Below are 21,599 nucleotides of genomic sequence, written 5' to 3'. Positions count from 1 at the left end.
GTAAACCTTTATTCTATGTGCGTGTGTGAGGGGGCACGGGTGTTCACGTACTAAAAAGTCCAGGCAAAAAAATGGGCAAGTGTTAGAAAAAAAAAAAAAAGTTCAAACTTGCTGATCAGCGGTTCAACGCTGATCAGCGGTGGGGCGGGCGATGCGCTAACAGTGGGGTGGGGGGGCTGGTGGGGCTGGTGGTGGGGGGGATGTGGGGGGGCAAGTGGCAGGGGGGCTCTGGGGTCTGAAAGCTGAAACAAAAAAGTTTAGAATAAATGTGCTTTTTTTCCCCTAACTTTTCCCTTCTATCCCTGCCTAAAGGTGCCCCTCCCTCACTGACCCTAACCTACCTGGGTGGCGATGGGTGCAGGAGGGTGATGGATGGCGATTAGGGGGACGCAGGAGCTGGTGCTGAACGGTGCTGCACGGTCAGGGTGCTGGACAGGAAGAGGAGGGGAGAGAGGAGCGCAGGAAGTTTGAATCTCGCGCCTCTCTCCCCTGCACCAATCAGCACCCTGGACAGCAGTGTTCAGCACCAGGGCCAGCACCACCTCTCCAAATCCTCGGACTGCGATAGGTGGTGTATAATTACGCCACCGATCGCAGTCTTTTTCCGGTTCATCGGATCACAGGACACCCGAATGGACCGGAAACGCAGAAAACCGCAGGTCTGAATTGACCTGCGGTTTTCTGCGATCGTCGATGCGGGGGGGTCAAATGACCCCCCCTGCATTGTTACAGGATGCCGGCTGAATGATTTCAGCCGGCATCCCGTTCCGATTAACCCCCGCGGCGCCGGCATCGCGATTTAAAGCCATGACGTACTGGTACGTCATGTGTCCTTAAGGACTCGGGAAACATGCCGTACCGGTACGTCATGTGTCCTTAAGGGGTTAAAGCAACTTTCCCTGTGGGAAGGTGCCTGAGAAGTAGGTTGTACTTAGCTAGCTTTCTGCAAAGGTGTGCCAAAGTCTTGTTTTCCTGCCTGTGTATCAGTCTGCGTGTTTCCATATTTGGCCCTTTGCTACCTGATTTGACATTTGCCTGTTGCTTGTTTTGACCCTGTGCTGCCTGCCCTGACCATTGGACTGTTTACTGGATTGCTTGTACTATGCCCACCCTAACCTTGGCTTGTTTACTGTCTATGGTTTTGCCTAAACCCTTGGTGCTCCGTACCAGTATCTCTTGACCTCCATGAGTCAGCTGCCAATGAACAGAGACTACATCAGAGAGCAGCAACCTGGAATTTCTCCTGCAGATCTCCACATCCCTTTATAGTGGTTAAAGGGTAAATGCCAGGGTCGCAACTTGGATAACTCCTTACGAGTAGCCGTAAATAAAATCTGTTTGGTGGCATGGTATATGCATACTTGCTTCAGTAATAGTATGTGTATTTTTCCGTCTCATAACAAGTGGTCTGAATAGAATAAAAATAAGAACTATGAAGGCAGCAGCATCCTGGACGCACGGGATGCACAGAACTAGTGAAGAAACAGATTCCTGGATACACAGAACTCACATCCAACATCTATAACTGGGGCGAACACACTTGAGCCAAAAATGAAATTAGAAGCAGGTTACAAACTAAATATTTAGGGTCTTAAAATGAATGAAGAAATAAAGATCACAGATCACATTTTTTCTTGTTTCTTTAGTCATACCAAGTTACTTTTATCTAAGGGTTTCTGACAGTTTTAAGCAATTCGATTTTGCTTGGAAATACATCATCTCATGTTCAGTGGGGAACAAACCGTTGATGCCTCCATCACTCACCCTCATTAGAACAAAGACGACTGAGTGCTAGTAAAGTGGAGTGAAAAACAGCTAATAAAAATAGAAGCACTAGTCTGAAGTTCATATACTCAGCTATATTCCTGTTGACAAGATAAAAATATAGTTCATTCCTTTAAGGCACAAAGGGCACTTTATATTTCTCAACCATGCAATATACAAGATGTCAGTGATTATTATTAGCTTGTATAGAATTACCTGGTATTGTTTGTTTTTTACTATGAATATATTATTACAGAGTGTTAATGATTTTTCCCTTCTCATATAATTAGCACAATTATTTATTGCAGAAACAACAAAGCGCTCCCAGAACATGATAAAAGCAGCTGCAAGTAGGTCAGCTGTGTATATTGGATTTCCAGAAAATATTTTTGCATTTACTGAACTTGATACATTTGCTTTTTCCTTAGGAGCGTATGGGAATTATTGCCTAACTATTTGATGAAAGAGACTCAAAGGATGTGAGATATTGACATTGCTCATTCAGTGGATTAAAAAAAACAATACAGTGACTTAATCGACCAAGATTCTTTAGACGGTAATTGATATGTATTTGTCAGGAAAAATAGGCCGTATGCACCTCTCACCTATCAAGCCTCCTCAGAAGAGCATGACATGTAAGTGGCGGTATTACAAGTGAAATTAACTCAATCTCAAGATCAGTCACATTTCCTGCACTTATTTGATACTTGACACACATCTATTTTGTATGGATAAAGTATCTTTTAACATAATGACATGTATACACTTTACATTATACATTATGTAAATGGAGAATGTTGCTGTCCCTACAAATTGCTACAATTCATTTTAATAACAAGTTCTCATTGTTATATTATTAACCCCCTTAAGGATCACATCCCTTAGGAACACATCTGCATTGGAGGCTCAGTTAGGGGCCCGCATCACAGGTTCCATACAATAAATTCAGACAAAATATACTGGCGTGAGCATAGACATGAATTTCCATGCAGATTTCTGTACGTTTCCTCTGCGATTTTGCTGCAGATCTCACCTTTCCAATTAAAAATTAAAATTAAAAGAACAAAGTGTACATGGGATTTGTCTATTCTTATGCACTTTGATGATATTGTTTTAGGCCTCATGCACACAACTGTGGTGTGTTTTGCGGTCCGCAAATCGCGGATCCACAGAACACGGATGGCGTCCGTGCGCGTTCCGCAATTTGTGGAACGGCACCGACAGCCTTCAATATAAATGCCTATACTTGTCCGCAAAGCGCGGACAAGAATAGGACATGTTATATTTTTTTAGCTGGGCCACGGAAAGGAGCAACGTACGCGGATAGCACACGGAGTGCTGTCCGCATCTTTTGCGGCCCATTGAAGTGAATGGGTCCGCATCCGAGCCGCAAAAACGGCGGCTCAGATGCGGACCCAAACAATGGCCGTGTGCATGAGGCCTTAGGCCTCAGGCACACGACCGTTTTTTTTTAAGGTCCGAAAAAACGGGGTCCGTAGGTCCGTGATCCGTGACCGTTTTTTCATCCGTGGGTCTTCCTTGATTTTTGGAGGATCCACGGACATGAAAAAAAAGTTGTTTAGGTGTCCGCCTGGCCGTGCAGAGCCAAACGGATCCGTCCTGAATTACAATGCAATTCAATGGGGACGGATCCGTTTGACGTTGACACAATATGGTGCAATTGCAAACGGATCCGTCCCCCATTGACTTTTAATGTAAAGTCAGGAGTCCCTTTTATACCATCGGATCGGAGTTTTCTCCAATCCGATGGTATATTTTAACTTGAAGCGTCCCCATCACCATGGGAACGCCTCTATGTTAGACTATACCATCGGATTTGCGTTAGATCGTGAAACTCAAATCCGACAGTATATTCTAACACAGAGGCGTTCCCATAGTGATGGGGACGCTTTAGGTTAGAATATACTAAAAGAACTGTGTACATGACTGCCCCCTGCTGCCTGCCCCCCCTGTATTTAACTCATTGGTGGCCAGTGCGGCCGGCCCCCCCTCCCTCCCTCCCTTGTATTTAAGACATTGGTGGCCAGTGCGGCCGGCCCCCCCTCCCTCTGTCACAACTAGACAGTTGAGAAGCTCTGACAGGAGCCTTTCAGATCCTCCTCCTTGAATTTCTTTGTTTTGGTTGAGTTCCTCATCTCGTTAGTCTATCTCAGCTGTCATGCAGTAGGACTGATTGCTGCCCTTTTAAGTTCCTCCCCAGAATGCAGTAGTGTGCGGCTTATACAACTTCCTGGAGTGTGTGTGCATGCTGTTCCTAGTTCTCAGTCCACAGTCCCCAGTCGTCTGCAAGATAAGTGCTGTTTATGTATTTATGATTTTCTGTTTTCTGGATCCAGGTGACCCTGACTCCCTCCGTGTCTGTGTAGGGAGCCGGTGGTCGTATCCCCTCACTATTGTAGGGTCTTCAGGTGTAAGATAGTCGAGGTACGTGGATATGCGTCCATCCACCTTTGGGGTGGTCGCATAGGCTGAGCAATAAGGGAGAGCGGCAGGTCTCATGCAGGGGTCTCCCTTTTGTTCCTTAGTTGTGGATCCAGTGAGTCATAGATTATTTTGCATTGTCTTGTTTCCTGTACACCATCCGTGACATTATAAGCCGCCAAAACCGTCTTAAGCATGGATCCGGTTTCACTTTTGGCTGAACGCTTCCAGGGTCTTTCATTGGAGGTAGCTGATCTCCGTAAGACTTTTTCTCAGTTTCAAGTGACCGTTTCAGCTTGCGTTCATGGAGTTTGTTCTGAGCCTAAGATCTCGCTCCCGGATACGTTCTCCGGGGGTAGTGAGAATTTTGTGCGTTTTAGAGAGGCTTGCAAACTCCATTTTCGCCTTCTTCCCCATTCCTCTGGTGATGAGGAACGGAGGGTGGGGATCATTATATCGCTGCTCAGGGGTAACGCTCAGTCCTGGGTCTTTTCGCTGCCGGAGGGGGCACGGCCCCTCTGTTCAGTGGATGAATTCTTTTTAGCCCTGGGTCAGATATATGATGATCCGGATCGTATTGCTCTGGCTGAGTCTAGACTACGTCTGTTATGCCAGGGTAAACAATCTGCAGAGATATACTGCTCAGAATTTCGGAGATGGGCAGCTGATACTGGTTGGAATGATGCTGCACTCCGAAGTCAATTTTGCCATGGTCTTTCAGAGGGATTGAAAGATGCATTTGCCTTTCATGAGAGGCCTATCTCCTTGGACTCTGCTATGTCTCAGGCCGTTCGTATTGACAGGCATCTTAGAGAGAGAGGAGAGATCTCTCCTTCCTGTCATACTCAGTCCCGGGACAGTGCAGCGGTCTCATTCTGTGCGCAGGGGTCTCAGTCGCTGTCAGCCCCTTCTAAGCAGGAGCCCATGCAGCTGGGGTTGATTGCCTCTGACAATAGAAGATTCAGCCCGCATGGGAGGGTTTGTTTTTGTTGTGGAGGTATAAATCATTTGGCAAATGTTTGTCCCTCTAGGAGATTCAGGCAGTTTTCTGGGAGTAATAAAGAAACAAAAAGGAAAAAATCTTTTAAAAATGTTCCGTCTGTTACTATTGGCAGGGTTGAGGCGGAAATTGAAGGTTTTCCGTTTGCTTGTAGTTCCCGTTTTGTCCTGCCTGCTAGGGTGGCGCTAGAGAGCAAGAGCATTTTTTGTGAGATTTTTGTGGATAGTGGAGCAGCTGTCAATCTCATTGATAATCAATTTGCAATAACTCATGGTTTCCAGGTATGCACTTTGGGAAAGGATATTCCTGTTTTTGCTATTGATTCCGCTCCACTTTCTCAGAAATCATTAAAGGGCATAGTTCACAATATTCATTTAATTGTGAGTGATGCTCATGTTGAGGATGTGTCATGTTTCGTCCTTAGCGGTTTGCCTACTCCTCTAGTGTTGGGGCTACCCTGGCTCACTAAACATAACCCCACCATTGATTGGCAAGCGAGGCAAATAAATGGTTGGAGTGACTTTTGCAGAGAGAATTGCCTCATGACATCTGTTTCTGAGGTTTCTACTAAGACTGTACCACCTTTCCTCTCTGAATTTTCGGATGTCTTCTCTGAGAGTGGAGTTCAGGATTTGCCCCCGCACAGGGAGTACGATTGCCCTATTAATCTCATCCCAGGCGCCAAGCTGCCTAAATCTCGTTTATACAATCTTTCCCAACCTGAAAGGGTCGCTATGCGTGCTTATATCTCTCAGAGTCTGAGAAAAGGACACATACGACCCTCGAAGTCACCTGTTGCCGCTGTTTTTTTCTTTGTTAAGAAAAAAGATGGTTCTTTAAGACCTTGTCTGGATTTCAGGGAGCTGAACAGTATCACTATTCGTGACCCTTATCCGCTTCCTCTGATCCCGGACCTGTTTAACCAGGTTGTTGGGACTAAAATCTTTTCCAAATTAGACCTAAGAGGGGCATACAACCTGGTCAGGGTCAGAGAAGGAGACGAATGGAAGACGGCTTTCAATACCCCTGAGGGCCATTTTGAGAATTTGGTTATGCCTTTTGGTTTGATGAATGCCCCAGCCGTATTTCAGCATTTCGTGAACAGCATTTTTTATCATTTAATGGGAAAATTTGTATTAGTGTATTTGGATGACATTTTGATTTTTTCTCCTGATTTCAAGACTCATAAGGAACACTTACGTCAGGTCTTGCTCATCCTGCGGGAGAATAAATTATACGCGAAACTGGAAAAATGTGTGTTTGCGGTTCCAGAAATTCAATTTCTGAGGTTTCTTCTCTCCGCTTCTGGTTTTTGCATGGACCCCGAGAAGGTCCGCGCTGTGCTTGAGTGGGAGCTTCCTGAGAATCAGAAGGCGCTGATGCGTTTTTTGGGCTTTGCCAATTATTACAGGAAATTTATTTTGAATTATTCCTCTGTTGTTAAACCACTCACTGATATGACCAGAAAGGGGGTAGATTTTTCTTCCTGGTCGGTAGAGGCGCGTAAGGCCTTTTCCAATATCAAGGAGAGTTTTGCTTCCGCTCCCATCCTGATACAACCTGATATTTCGTTACCCTTCATAGTTGAGGTTGATGCTTTGAGATAGGGGTGGGTGCGGTCTTGTCTCAGGGTTCCTCTCCTGCCAAATGGCAACCATGTGCCTTTTTCTCGAAGAAACTCTCCTCCGCAGAGAGAAATTATGATGTGGGAGATAGGGAATTGTTGGCCATCAAGTTGGCTTTTGAGGAATGGCGCCATTGGCTAGAGGGAGCCAGACACCCTATTACCGTGTTTACTGACCATAAAAATCTGGCCTACTTGGAGTCAGCCAAGCGTCTGAACCCGAGACAGGCCAGATGGTCTTTGTTCTTTTCAAGGTTTAATTTTGTTGTCACGTTCCGCCCTGGGGTTAAGAATGTGAAGGCAGATGCCCTGTCACGTTGTTTTCCGGGAGGTGGGAATTTTGAAGACCCGGGTCCCATTTTGGCTGAAGGTGTGGTGGTCTCTGCTCTTTTTCCTGAATTGGAGGCAGAGGTGCAGGCAGCCCAGTCAGAGGCTCCTGATCTTTGTCCTCCTGGGAGGTTGTTTGTGCCTCTCGCTTTGAGACACAAGATTTTTAAGGAACACCACGATACGGTCCTTGCTGGGCACCCGGGGGCAAGAGCCACACTGGATCTCATCGCTCGGAGATTCTGGTGGCCTGCGCTTCGTAAGTCGGTTGAGGGTTTTGTGGCAGCTTGCGAGACTTGCGCTCGTGCCAAAGTCCCTCATTCACGGCCATCAGGTCCTCTCCTTCCCTTACCCATTCCTTCCCGTCCTTGGACACATCTGTCCATGGACTTCATAACGGACTTGCCTCGTTCCTCGGGGAAGACTGTGATTCTGGTGGTGGTGGACCGTTTTAGCAAAATGGTGCATTTCATCCCTTTTCCTGGCTTGCCCAATGCTAAGACGCTGGCGCAGGCATTTATTGACCACATTGTCAAATTGCATGGTATTCCTTCAGACATAGTCTCTGATAGGGGCACGCAGTTTGTTTCCAGATTCTGGAAGGCTTTCTGTTCTCGCTTGGGGGTTCGGTTGTCATTCTCTTCTGCTTTCCACCCGCAGTCGAATGGCCAGACAGAGCGCGTCAATCAGAATCTGGAGACATATCTGCGCTGTTTTGTGGCGGAGAATCAGGAGGATTGGTGTTCTTTTTTGTCCCTTGCTGAGTTTGCTTTAAATAACCGTCGTCCTCTGATAAGTCACCATTTTTTGGTGCATATGGGTTTCATCCGCAGTTTGGGACTTTCTCGGGAGAGGGGTCTTCTGGTTTACCTGATGAGGACAGATTCTCCTCGTCTTTGTCATCTATTTGGCAAAAGATTCAGGATAATCTAAAGAGCATGAGTGAGAGATATAAGCGTGTGGCAGATAAGAGACGTGTGCCTGGTCCGGACCTGAATGTTGGTGATCTGGTGTGGTTGTCTACCAAGAATATCAAATTGAAGGTTCCCTCCTGGAAGTTGAGTCCTAGGTTTATTGGGCCTTACAAGAACCTGTCTGTCATCAATCCTGTTGCCTACCGTCTTGATCTTCCTCAGACTTGGAAGATCCATAATGTTTTTCATAAGTCCTTATTGAAACCTTATGTTCAACCTATTGTACCCTCGCCTTTGCCTCCTCCTCCGATTATGGTTGATGGAAATCTTGAATTTCAGGTCTCTAGGATTGTGGATTCTCGTCTTGTCCGCGGTTCCCTCCAGTACCTCGTTCATTGGGAGGGTTATGGTCCTGAGGAGAGGATGTGGGTCCCAGTGACGGACATTAAGGCCACTCGTCTCATCAGGGCTTTCCATAGGTCCCATCCTGAGAAGGTGGGCCCTGAATGTCCGGAGTCCACTCGTAGAGGGAGGGGTACTGTCACAACCAGACAGTTGAGAAGCTCTGACAGGAGCCTTTCAGATCCTCCTCCTTGAATTTCTTTGTTTTGGTTGAGTTCCTCATCTCGTTAGTCTATCTCAGCTGTCATGCAGTAGGACTGATTGCTGCCCTTTTAAGTTCCTCCCCAGAATGCAGTAGTGTGCGGCTTATACAACTTCCTGGAGTGTGTGTGCATGCTGTTCCTAGTTCTCAGTCCACAGTCCCCAGTCGTCTGCAAGATAAGTGCTGTTTATGTATTTATGATTTTCTGTTTTCTGGATCCAGGTGACCCTGACTCCCTCCGTGTCTGTGTAGGGAGCCGGTGGTCGTATCCCCTCACTATTGTAGGGTCTTCAGGTGTAAGATAGTCGAGGTACGTGGATATGCGTCCATCCACCTTTGGGGTGGTCGCATAGGCTGAGCAATAAGGGAGAGCGGCAGGTCTCATGCAGGGGTCTCCCTTTTGTTCCTTAGTTGTGGATCCAGTGAGTCATTGTTTATATTGTATTGTCTTGTTTCCTGTACACCATCCGTGACACCCTCCCTTGTATTTAACACATTGGTGGCCAGTGCGGCCGGCCCCCCCTCCCTCCCTTGTATTTAACACATTGGTGGCCAGTGCGACCGGCCCCCCCTCCCTCCCTTGTATTTAACACATTGGTGGCCAGTGCGGATGGCCCCCCCCCCAATTAAAATGACCGACCCCCCATCATTGGTGGCAGCGGAGAGTTCCGATCGGAGTCCCAATTTAATCGATGGGGCTCCGATCGGTAACCATGGCAACCAGGACGCTACTGCATTCCTGGTTGCCATGGTTACTTAGCAATTTTTAGAAGCATTATACTTACCTGCGAGCTGCGATGTCTGTGACTGGCCGGGCACTCCTCCTACTGGTAAGTGAAAGGTCTGTGCGGCGCATTGCTTATAGCACAGACCAGAAGTATAATGCTTCTAAAAATTGCTAAGTAACCATGGCAACCAGGACTGCAGTAGCGTCCTGGTTGCCATGGTTACCGATCGGAGCCCCAGCGATTAAACTGGGACTCCGATCGGAACTCTCCACTGCCACCAATGATAGGGGGGGAGATTTTAATTAGGAGGGGGAGGGAGGGGGGGGCCCACTGGCCACCAATGAATGGACAGTAATACAGGGGAGGGAGGGGGGCCCACTGGCCACCAATGAATCTACAGTACTACAGAGGAGGGAGGGGGGCCGCACTGGCCACCAATGAATTTAAAACTGGGGAGGGAGGGGGGTGTGCCCCCTCCTGCCTGGCAGCACATGATCTCTTACAGGGGGCTATGATATGCACAATTAACCCCTCAGGTGCAGCACCTGAGGGGTTAATTGTGCGGATCACAGCCCCTTGTAAGAGATCGGGTGCTGCCAGGCAGCAGGGGGCAGTCATGTACACAGTTCAAAGTATATTCTAACTAGAAGCGTCCCCATCACTATGGGAACATCTCTGTGTTAGAATATACTGTCGGATCTGAGTTTTCACGAAGTGAAAACTCAGCTCTGAAAAAGCTTTTATGCAGACGGATCTGCGGATCTGGCTGTGTGAAAGTAGCCTACGACCACGGACCACGGACGTGGATGCCAATCTTGTGTGCATCCGTGTTTTTTCACGGACCCATTGACTTGAATGGGTCCGTGAACCGTTGTCCGTCAAAAAAATAGGACAGGTCATATTTTTTTGACAGACAGGGAACACGGATCACGGATGCGGCTGCAAAACGGTGCATTTTCCGATTTTTCCACGGACCCATTGAAAGTCAATGGGTCCATGAAAAATACGGAAAACGGCACAACGGCCATGGATGCACACAACGGTCGTGTGCATGAGGCCTTACACTGAGGTTTTTCTTACACTGAGAATCCATAACAGTCATATTAACCACCTCCGGACCGCCTAACGCAGGATTGCGTTCCGGAGGTGGCAGCGCTGCGCAGAGTCACGCATATACGCGTCATCTCGCGAGACGCGAGATTTCGCTCAAAGCCGGCCCGCGCATGCGCATCGCGGGCCGGCAAAATTAAAAGAAGTATTTCGTCACCAGCCTGCCAGCAACGATCATTGGCTGGCGGGCTGGCGATTTTCAAAAAATCCAATCCAAAGTCATATAACAGATCATATTAGTAAATATGATCTGTTATATGGCTTGTCTGCTCCTGTGCTGGTCCTTTTCGTCGGTTGGATCCAGCACAGGAGCAGACTGAACTGTGAGTAGCACCAACACTACACCTTAGCCCCAGATCACCCACCTGCACCCCAATTAACCCTTTGATCACCCCTTTGATCGCCCCTGTCAATCACTAGTGAAAGGAAAAAAAGTGATCAGTGTAAACTGTCCCTTTTTTTTTTCCACTGGTATTGGCTGTTAGGTTTTAGGGATAGTTTAGGCCCCTTGGTTAGGTAGTTAGCGTCAGTTAGCGCCCACCCCACCGCACCGCAGTCACTTTTATTCGCTGTTTAGCGTATCGCTAATCAGCATTTGTACTTTTATAGTATCTGTAAGTGATCAAAACTGATCACGGTCAGATCTATAATAGTATTAGTGTCACCTTAGCTCGCCCTCCACCCAAAACGCAGTGTTTGCCCGATCAGGCCTGATCGGTCGCCCACACGTGCGTTCACCCACGCCCGCCCCACCGCAGTGACAAAAAATATATATTTTTTGATCACTGCACATTCATTTTACACGCACTGCGGCGATAAAAAAATCAGTTTTGATATTTTTTATCAACCGCAGCAGCCTCCGGTACTTCGCTAGCCTCCCCTTTGTAAGACAGGTTTGCTTTTTTTCTTGGGTAGTCTCAGGGAATACCCCTAAATTTAGTAGTCCAAAATGTCAAACAGGGGGTATTCTTCTGAAGAGGCCTACAGGATTCTGACCCAGTCGGATGAGGAGTGGGAACCCTCATCTGACGAATCTAGCGGGTCAGAATATGAACCTGTGGAAAGCAGTGGCTCTCTGACCCAAAGTTCGGACGAGGAGGTGGAGGTCCCTGGCAGCACCAGGCGTACCCGGCCCCATGTCGCTAGACCACAGGTTACGCAGGATCCACTTCAAGAGCAGCAGAGTGGGGCTGTCGCTGCCGGATCACGTGGTGAGGCATACACCAGCAGCGCAGCCCTTCCTGGACCTAGTACCAGCACTGCCGTACAACCTGGTGAAGTAGCGAGCACCAGAAGGGCAGTTGAAGCTGGTACGGTGGCACGTGCAATAGTTACCCCGTCGCAGCCACCGCAAAGACGGGCCCGTAGAGCCCCTAGAGTCCCTGAGGTGCTGGCAAATCCTGATTGGCAGTCACCAACTTCAGCCGCACCAGTAGTTCCCCCTTTCACCGCCCAGTCTGGAGTTCGGGTTGAGACGGCTCAAATCGGTTCGGCCCTGGGATTTTTTGAGCTGTTCTTGACTGCGGAGCTCTTGGACTTAGTCGTGGCAGAGACCAACCAGTATGCCACACAATTTATAACCGCTAACCCGGGAAGCTATTATGCCCAGCCTTTCCGGTGGAAACCAGTCCAAGTTTCCGAACTTAAAATTTTTTTGGGCCTTCTCCTCAACATGGGCCTGACAAAAAAGCATGAATTGCGGTCATATTGGTCAACGCACCCAATTCATCACATGCCCATGTTCTCTGCTGCTATGTCCAGGACACGATTTGAGACCATCCTACGTTTTCTGCATTTTAGCGACAATACCACCTCCCGTCCCAGAGGCCACCCTGCTTTTGACCGGCTCCACAAAATTCGGCCCCTCATAGACCATTTCAACCTGAAATTTGCAGATTTGTATACCCCTGAGCAAAACATCTGCGTAGACGAGTCCCTAATACATTTTACCGGGCGCCTTGGCTTCAAACAATACATCCCAAGCAAGCGTGCCCGGTATGGGGTCAAATTGTATAAGCTCTGTGAAAGGGCCACAGGCTATACCCACAAATTTCGGATCTATGAGGGAAAAGATCAGACCCTGGAGCCGGTCGGTTGCCCTGACTACCTGGGGAGCAGTGGGAAGACAGTCTGGGACTTGGTGTCACCCTTATTCGGCAAGGGGTACCATCTTTATGTGGACAATTTCTACACAAGTGTGGCCCTCTTTAGGCATTTGTTTCTAGAACGGATTTGCGCCTGTGGCACCGCGCGAACTAGTCGCGTGGGCTTCCCCCAACGGCTTGTAACCACCCGTCTTGCAAGGGGGCAGAGGGCTGCCTTGTGTAACGAAGAACTGCTCGCGGTGAAATGGAGAGACAAGCGTGACGTTTACATGCTCTCCTCCATTCACGCAGACACGACAATCCAAATTGAGCGAGCAACCCGTGTCATTGAAAAGCCCCTCTGTGTCCACGACTATAATGCGCTCATGGGAGGGGTGGACTTCAATGACCAGATGTTGTCTCCGTATTTAGTTTCCCGCAGAACCAGACGCTGGTATAAGAAGGTGTCTGTATATTTAATTCAATTGGCGCTCTACAATAGTTTTGTTCTCTACAGTAAGGCTGGGAGAACAGGATCCTTCCTCAAATTCCAGGAAGAGATCATCGAGAACCTCCTTTACCCAGGAGGTTCCGTGGCCCCATCCACCAGTGTAGTTAGCCGTCTACACGAGCAACATTTCCCCAGTGTCGTTCCTGGTACCTCAACCCAACCGTCACCCCGAAAAAGATGTCGTGTCTGTAGCAGGAGTGGAATAAGGCGTGACACCCGCTATTTCTGTCCTGACTGTGCTGACCACCCTGCCCTATGCTATGGAGAGTGTTTCCGGAAGTACCACACACAGGTACACCTAGCATAGGGATCACATCTCACCAGGACAGGCACACAGGGCTATTAGGGCCCATTCACTCACAGCTGCTGCAAACCTCTCCTTTCACCTGGGATAAAGTGCATAACGTACTTCGCCACATCTTTGGGCGATTTGCGCTTTGCACATTGTCCCATGGGGAAGGAGAGGTTTGTTCTATAAAAGGTAAAAAAAACTAAACAAAAAAAAGAATACCGGTAAGTAAAAAAGTTAAATGTTCAGTTAAAAAAGTTTAAAAAAAGTTTCTATGTTCTGTTCAACAGTTAATAAAGTTATTGCTTTGCGGCCTGGTTTTTTCTTTTTTGTTTTGTTTTTTTTACCTTTCAGGTGGACCAACCGATCGACTAGCTGCAGCACTGATGTGCATTCGGACAGAAGCATTGCGCTGCTGTCAGATTACACGCAAGTCGGTGTATGCGGCGCTGCAAGACGAGATTTCTCCTCTGCAGTAAAAGATATGTTTGCCGAGGCATATGAGCTGAGGAGGTGGCGGTGTTCATATACTTTGGCAAACACTTTGTATATATAAAAAAAAAAATCCCGGCAATGATTTATTCATCCACATCGATTGATGTGAATGGAGAAATCTGGTTTGCCAGGGCATACGAGCTGAAGTGGGTATGGATGTTGGGCGGAGCTCCTATGTCCTGGCAGACGCCTTTCCCCTCCTTTTTCTTTTTTTGGCAGAGATTTTTTCATCCACATTGATCGATGCGAATGAAGAAATCTGTGCCGTTCATTTTTTTCTTTCAGCCCAGAGGCTGAACGGAAAAAAAAAATCTCATTACCCGTATGCTCAATATAAGGAGAATAGCAGAAACTCCTAATGCTGGGCATACATGTAATGATTGCGGAGACCCTCAAATGCCAGGGCAGTACAAACACCCCACAAATAACACCATTTTGGAAAGAAGACACCCCAAGGTATTCGCTGAGGGGCATATTGAGTCCATGAAAGATTGAAATTTTTGTCCCAAGTTAGCGGAAAGGGAGACTTTGTGAGAACAAAATCAAAAAAATCTATTTCCGCTAACTTGTGCCAAAAATTTTTTTTTCAATGAACTCGCCATGCCCCTCATTGAATACATTGGGGTGTCTTCTTTCCAAAATGGGGTCACATGTGGGGTATTTATACTGCCCTGGCATTTTAGGGGCCCCAAAGCGTGAGAAGAAGTCTGGTATCCAAATGTCTAAAAATGCCCTCCTAAAAGGAATTTGGGCACCTTTGCCCACCTAGGCTGCAAAAAAGTGTCACACATGTGGTATCTCCGTATTCAGCAGAAGTTGGGGAATATGTTTTGGGGTGTCATTTTACATATACCCATGCTGGGTGAGATAAATATCTTGGTCAAATGCCAACTTTGTATAAAAAAAATGGGAAAAGTTGTCTTTTGCCAAGATATTTCTCTCACCCAGCATGGGTATATGTAAAATGACACCGCAAAACACATTCCCCACCTTCTCCTGAGTACGGAGATACCAGATGTGTGACACTTTTTTGCAGCCTAGGTGGGCAAAGGGGCCCACATTCCAAAGAGCACCTTTCGGATTTCACAGGTCATTTACCTACTTACCAGACATTAGGGCCCCTGGAAAATGCCAGGGCAGTATAACTACCCCACAAGTGACCCCATTTTGGAAAGAAGACACCCCAAGGTATTCCGTGAGGGGCATGGCAAGTTCCTAGAATTTTTAATTTTTTGTCACAAGTTAGTGGAAAATGATGATTTTTTTTATTTATTTTTTTTCATACAAAGTCTCATATTCCACTAACTTGTGACAAAAAATAAAAATTTCCATGAACTCACTATGCCCATCAGCGAATACCTTGGGGTCTCTTCTTTCCAAAATGGGGTCACTTGTGGGGTAGTTATACTGCCCTGGCATTCTAGGGGCCCAAATGTGTGGTAAGGAGTTTGAAATCAAATTCTGAAAAAAATGACCTGTCAAATCCGAAAGGTGCTCTTTGGAATATGGGCCCCTTTGCCCACCTAGGCTGCAAAAAAGTGTCACACATCTGGTATCTCCGTACTCAGGAGAAGGTGGGGAATGTGTTTTGGGGTGTCATTTTACATATACCCATGCTGGGTGAGAGAAATATCTTGGCAAAAGACAACTTTTCCCATTTTTTTATACAAAGTTGGCATTTGACCAAGATATTTATCTCACCCAGCATGGGTATATGTAAAAAGACACCCCAAAACACATTCCTCAACTTCTCCTGAGTACGGGGATACCAGATGTGTGACACTTTTTTGCAGCCTAGGTGGGCAAAGGGGCCCACATTCCAAAGAGCACCTTTTGGATTTCATAGGTCATTTTTTACTGAATTTGATTTCAAACTCCTTACCACACATTTGGGCCCCTAGAATGCCAGGGCAGTATAACTACCCCACAAGTGACCCCATTTTGGAAAGAAGAGACCCCAAGGTATTCGCTGATGGGCATAGTGAGTTCATGGAAGTTTTTATTTTTTGTCACAAGTTAGTGGAATATGAGACTTTGTATGAAAAAAAAAAAAAAAAAAAAATCATCATTTTCCACTAACTTGTGACAAAAAATAAAAAATTCTAGGAACTCGCCATGCCCCTCACGGAATACCTTGGGGTGTCTTCTTTCCAAAATGGGGTCACTTGTGGGGTAGTTATACTGCCCTGGCATTCTAGGGGCCCAAATGTGTGGTAAGGAGTTTGAAATCAAATTCTGAAAAAAATGACCTGTCAAATCCGAAAGGTGCTCTTTGGAATATGGGCCCCTTTGCCCACCTAGGCTGCAAAAAAGTGTCACACATCTGGTATCTCCGTACTCAGGAGAAGGTGGGGAATGTGTTTTGGGGTGTCATTTTATATATACCCATGCTGGGTGAGATAAATATCTTGGTCAAATGCCAACTTTGTATAAAAAAATGGGAAAAGTTGTCTTTTGCCAAGATATTTCTCTTACCCAGCATGGGTATATATAAAATGACACCCCAAAACACATTCCCCACCTTCTCCTGAGTACGGAGATACCAGATGTGTGACACTTTTTTGCAGCCTAGGTGGGCATAGGGGCCTATATTCCAAAGAGCACCTTTCGGATTTGACAGGTCATTTTTTTCAGAATTTGATTTCAAACTCCTTACCACACATTTGGGCCCCTAGAATGCCAGGGCAGTATAACTACCCCACAAGTGACCCCATTTTGGAAAGAAGAGACCCCAAGGTATTTCGTGATGGGCATAGTGAGTTCATAGAAGTTTTTATTTTTTGTCACAAGTTAGTGGAATATGAGACTTTGTAAGAAAAAAAAAAAAAAAAATCATCATTTTCCGCTAACTTGTGACAAAAAATAAAAAGTTCTATGAACTCACTATGCCCATCAGCGAATACCTTAGGGTGTGTACTTTCCGAAATGGGGTCATTTGTGGGGTGTTTGTACTGTCTGGCCATTGTAGAACCTCAGGAAACATGACAGGTGCTCAGAAAGTCAGAGCTGCTTCAAAAAGCGGAAATTCACATTTTTGTACCATAGTTTGTAAACACTATAACTTTTACCCAAACCATTTTTTTTTTACCCAAACATTTTTTTTTTATCAAAGACATGTAGAACTATAAATTTAGAGCAAAATTTCTATATGGATCTCGTTTTTTTTGCAAAATTTTACAACTGAAAGTGAAAAATGTCATTTTTTTGCAAAAAAATCGTTAAATTTCGATTAATAACAAAAAAAGTAAAAATGTCAGCAGCAATGAAATACCACCAAATGAAAGCTCTATTAGTGAGAAGAAAAGGAGGTAAAATTCATTTGGGTGGTAAGTTGCATGACCGAGCAATAAACGGTGAAAGTAGTGTAGGTCAGAAGTGTAAAAAGTGGCCTGGTCTTTCAGGGTGTTTAAGCACTGGGGGCTGAAGTGGTTAAAAAAGGAACCCCCTCCCCAAAAATGTCAATTTTTTTATTGTAGAAAGTTAAATTTGGAATTTAGATTTTCATCTCCATTGGGGACTGGGATTGATGTAAGTGACGATAGTCTCTGTATAGCTCTGCAGAATATGCAAGTACAATTTAAATGAATAGTGTAGTAACCTAGTGCTTTAAAGGAATGTATCACTATTGTTTTTACTAATTGAAACCAGATTCTGATATTCTTTTTATCTATTGATCTAGCAATTGTTATTTTCTGATTTTAGATTTTTTTCAATTTTTTCAATTCATTTTTTTACACATGATTATGTGGGTGGCCATCTTGCCTGAGCTATTCTTAAATGATTTGTTCAAGTTCTTACTTTCACAACAATGATATGTTTTACAGCAGGCACTTGGACCATAGGAACCTGTAGACTGTTCATTGACTTCTATGAGAGAGTTTTTCATAAGATATGCCTCCTTGTTTGCCAGTTCTTCCAGTCCATTAGATGACCGATGATTGAGGGTCATATAACTAGGCAAATCACCTGCATGTGAGGCCTCCTCCATTCATATACACTGTATCTGCCATCTGCACTTGCACTGTTGGAAGTTTTGTGCAGGCGCCGTGTGTTTAGATGGAGGAGTCTGAATTGTTCCTCCATCAGCGGCCATCTTATGGATAGGACCACTATGCACTCTGCACAGAAGATCTGCCTAAATAGGCGACATGGCTTAGGAAATGTGGCGAAACCAACCTCGCCACTGGGTTTTGGAGGGGCCTGGCTACCAGCCTCTTGCCCCAGGATTATGGGCCCTCTCATCAGCCCATGCAAAACTTAACCCCCATGGCGATTTGACTGTGTTTGTGGCATCTGAGCGCTCAGATCAAAGCCATATGGGGACATGTGGGGTTTTGAGATGTGTGACAGAACCATCTGTCTGTGTAATTGTATTGTATGTTATGTGAGGGTACCCAGTTAGCTCATTTTATTGTATTCATGTTGCCTGAGTGCCATTCACCTAATAATATGCACTCAGACTTGAGCTGTCTGGGAATATGTTAAATGTCTGTGTATTGAAAAGGGTTGTGACATTGTATGTTTAAATGGTGATTTCTGTCCTGTTGTCCGCACATGTGTATTGGCGATTTCCCTTTGTCCTGAGAGATAATTGAATTACTCCACGGGTGTCTCCAGGGCAGAGAGGAGGAAACCATGATGCATTGTGGGGATGTATGGTGTTTGTGTATCCTGAATTGCTGCATATCTGGTCCCCTAGGGGCGTGTCCACCAGATGGGGACCTGCATAAATACGGGCGGGTACCCCTCAATAAACGAGTTCCTGTTTTACCCTTTCTCATGTTGAGGCTGATGTTTGGGCAACTGATCGACACTGGGGATTGCTATACGCTGGGAGATTTGCTATACTCCCCTGGCTATAACTACTAGCTCTTTTAAGAGCTTGCTCCTGGTTCCTGCTCTCTGGATGTAGGAGAGGTTCACCCACTGGAGCCTGGAGCCTTGTCGTAGGTCCAGGGTGGGTAGGAGACGGTGAGACCTCAACCAAGCTTCGGCGGTTCGTGGGGTCTGCAGGGCGTACCGTGTCAAGTGGAGTGCTTGGAGTCCTCGGGAAGCACTAGGAGCATCTATCAACGGAGGTACCCGGTCGGGGTGCTAGGAGATCCGTTACAGGAAATATATTAAACAGCACAGAATATCAACAAAGGCTTTATTAATAAGTGCCATGTAATCTTCTTACATACACATTGGTCACAAATAACCAGAAAATGGCTAACCCCTTTAATAATGATGTGTCAAGTTCTTAAGTATCAAATATTTATTGAAGTCTTGTACATCCAGTAAAATGTGGCTTCTCTGTCTGGTAACTGAACTACACTCACCGTCTAGCTGTTGGTTCTGACAGTTGACCCTCCTGTCCACCTACCAAGCTCCTGTTTGTGGCCTTTATTAACATTTATGAGCACATTCTTCCCCTTTTTACAAATATTACAGATATGGTATACCGACTGAGGTGAGAACAGACAATGGTCCCCAATTTACAGGAAAATAATTTATTAAACTCTCTGAAGAGTTTGGAGTCAAATATGTGACTATAAATCCTGCCGACTACGCCACTTACTGTCAATTTAGTGATGAAGTGTCAACAGGGGATGGTGTGTTACTTAAAGGATCTGCAATTGTGGTATCTATCCCGCTCCTGGTACCATGTGTTGTTTTCCACTTAATAATGTGTCAAATTCTTGAGTATCAATTGTTTATGTAAGTCTTCTACATACAGTAAAATATGGCTTCTCTGTCTACTAACTGAGCTGCACCCACTATCAAGCTGCTCTTTATAAACTTTATTAACATGAAAATGTATCAACACACCCTTCTGTATAGTAAACCTGTTGCTATCAGTTGCTGTTTGACTAAAGAGTATAATACCAGTAATGTATATGCTATTTTATTTATTGCATGCTATTATATCTTCCTTCACTTTAGTTCACCATGTGTGACACAGTAAAAGGTCTGGTGTGGAGGGGAAGGTATTTTCCTCCCAGCATGTGCTGCTGGACTGATTGACAGCCTGGTGAGGTCAAGCACCGGACCGGATCTCGGATGCCGGTTCGGGCTTTTCCGACACCTGACTGTCTTAAAAAAGCCAGCTGGACGGCAGTAGGGGTCTCTGTATGAGGCTTGTGCCTGGATGAATGTTTGCGACCTGTCTGGAGAGGACAGGCCGGTTAAATCCTGTACTTAAACTTTGGTGTGGAACTGTTTGCAGAGTGTGAACACACGCCTCCACCTGGACTCTGTATGCGGGACCTGCAGCAGTATGTGAACTAAACACCAGGACTTTCAACTAAGGTGAAGTTGTTTGCTGAGCTGTTAAACCTGCCTGTGAGAATAAAAGACAGGAATCTGATTAAGAACAGTTTTTGGTGCCTCTGTTCTGCGTCCGCTCACCCTGCCTACCAGAGCGAATCCCCACACATGTAACTCACACCTATGTTTGATTCAGGATATGTTCTGTGCATTAGAGCTGATGTGAGATGCCAGCAAGGCAATATGCTAATGATTATCCTTTCCCTATTAAGATGTGTATATATATATATATTTATTATCTATATAATGTAGTTGTGCACATATATAACTTTCCTATTGCTGATAAAGGCTCAACTTCACCATATCCTCCAATAATCAATATTCATGATTAGAATAACAATAAATAGTCAATGATGTTACTTAATCCAGATTTTTCCATTCAAAAAATCAATGTTCATAATTATCCTCCCCCTCTTCAAAATGAATGTTATTAGTATAATATATATATTATGTGTGGCTTTCTTTTGCTCCCAGCAGCTTAACTTTACCAGATCGACGTTTTCACTGGGACCAGCCTCCTGTAATGGCGGTGGCTCCCGCTTGCAGTCAAGTCCCCTGACTTCCCATGTAGTAGCCCATACAAGTTGCCTTTCCCTGGCGTCCCACGTATTTTGATTACTTCGCCTATGCTCCGATATAGTGCGCTATTTAGCAAGCTGTATCACGTGTTATGGCCAGCGATATGGGATTGCACTTGTATGTCTCGGCTGTATCAGGGGATTCTTTTAGAATACATTAAATTATTTAACCAGACGCGTTTCGGAGCTACCATCTCCTTCTTCAAATAGACACCGGTATTAAGTTACGTGGAGCCCCTGACAAAGCCATTGGACGAAACCCGGGTCGGACAACGACATTTCAAATGTTTTCTACATGCTGATTACAAGCTGTGCTTTTGTGAGTATAATAAAGCTGATATTCTTTATTAATATCACGGGTACTGCACTATGTTGCTGATCTTTTGAAAGGTTACCTCTGCCCTGTGGTTGGCAGTGTGGCGTGATTTTGTGGGGAAGCTTCAGCATGGGAATTGAACTAACTGCGCTTTCCTTCTATAAGGCTATCTCCGATTCTATCTCTTTAAGAAGCGCGGACCTGGACTATTGCTTTGTTTATTGTGTGTTATAAGGAGGAAGGATCGACTCCTATTTCCAGGACTGCAGCTGTTTAGTCTGCAATTTTACACATAGAATTGTCTTCTTTTATCTCCTTCTTCAGTGGCTCTATATGCAGTCCATTAACTTGTGCTATTTACAGTTGCAAGAAGAAGTATGTGAACCCTTTGGAATGATATGGATTTCTGCACAAATTGGTCATAAAATGTGATCTGATCTTCATCTAAGTCACAATAGACAATCACAGTCTTCTTAAACTAATAACACACAAAGAATTAAATGT

This window comes from Bufo bufo, chromosome 2 (assembly GCF_905171765.1).
Source record: "Bufo bufo chromosome 2, aBufBuf1.1, whole genome shotgun sequence".
Lineage (NCBI taxonomy): Eukaryota > Metazoa > Chordata > Amphibia > Anura > Bufonidae > Bufo > Bufo bufo.
The sequence above is the reverse complement of the archived record's forward strand: the minus strand, read 5'-3'. Positions refer to the sequence as shown.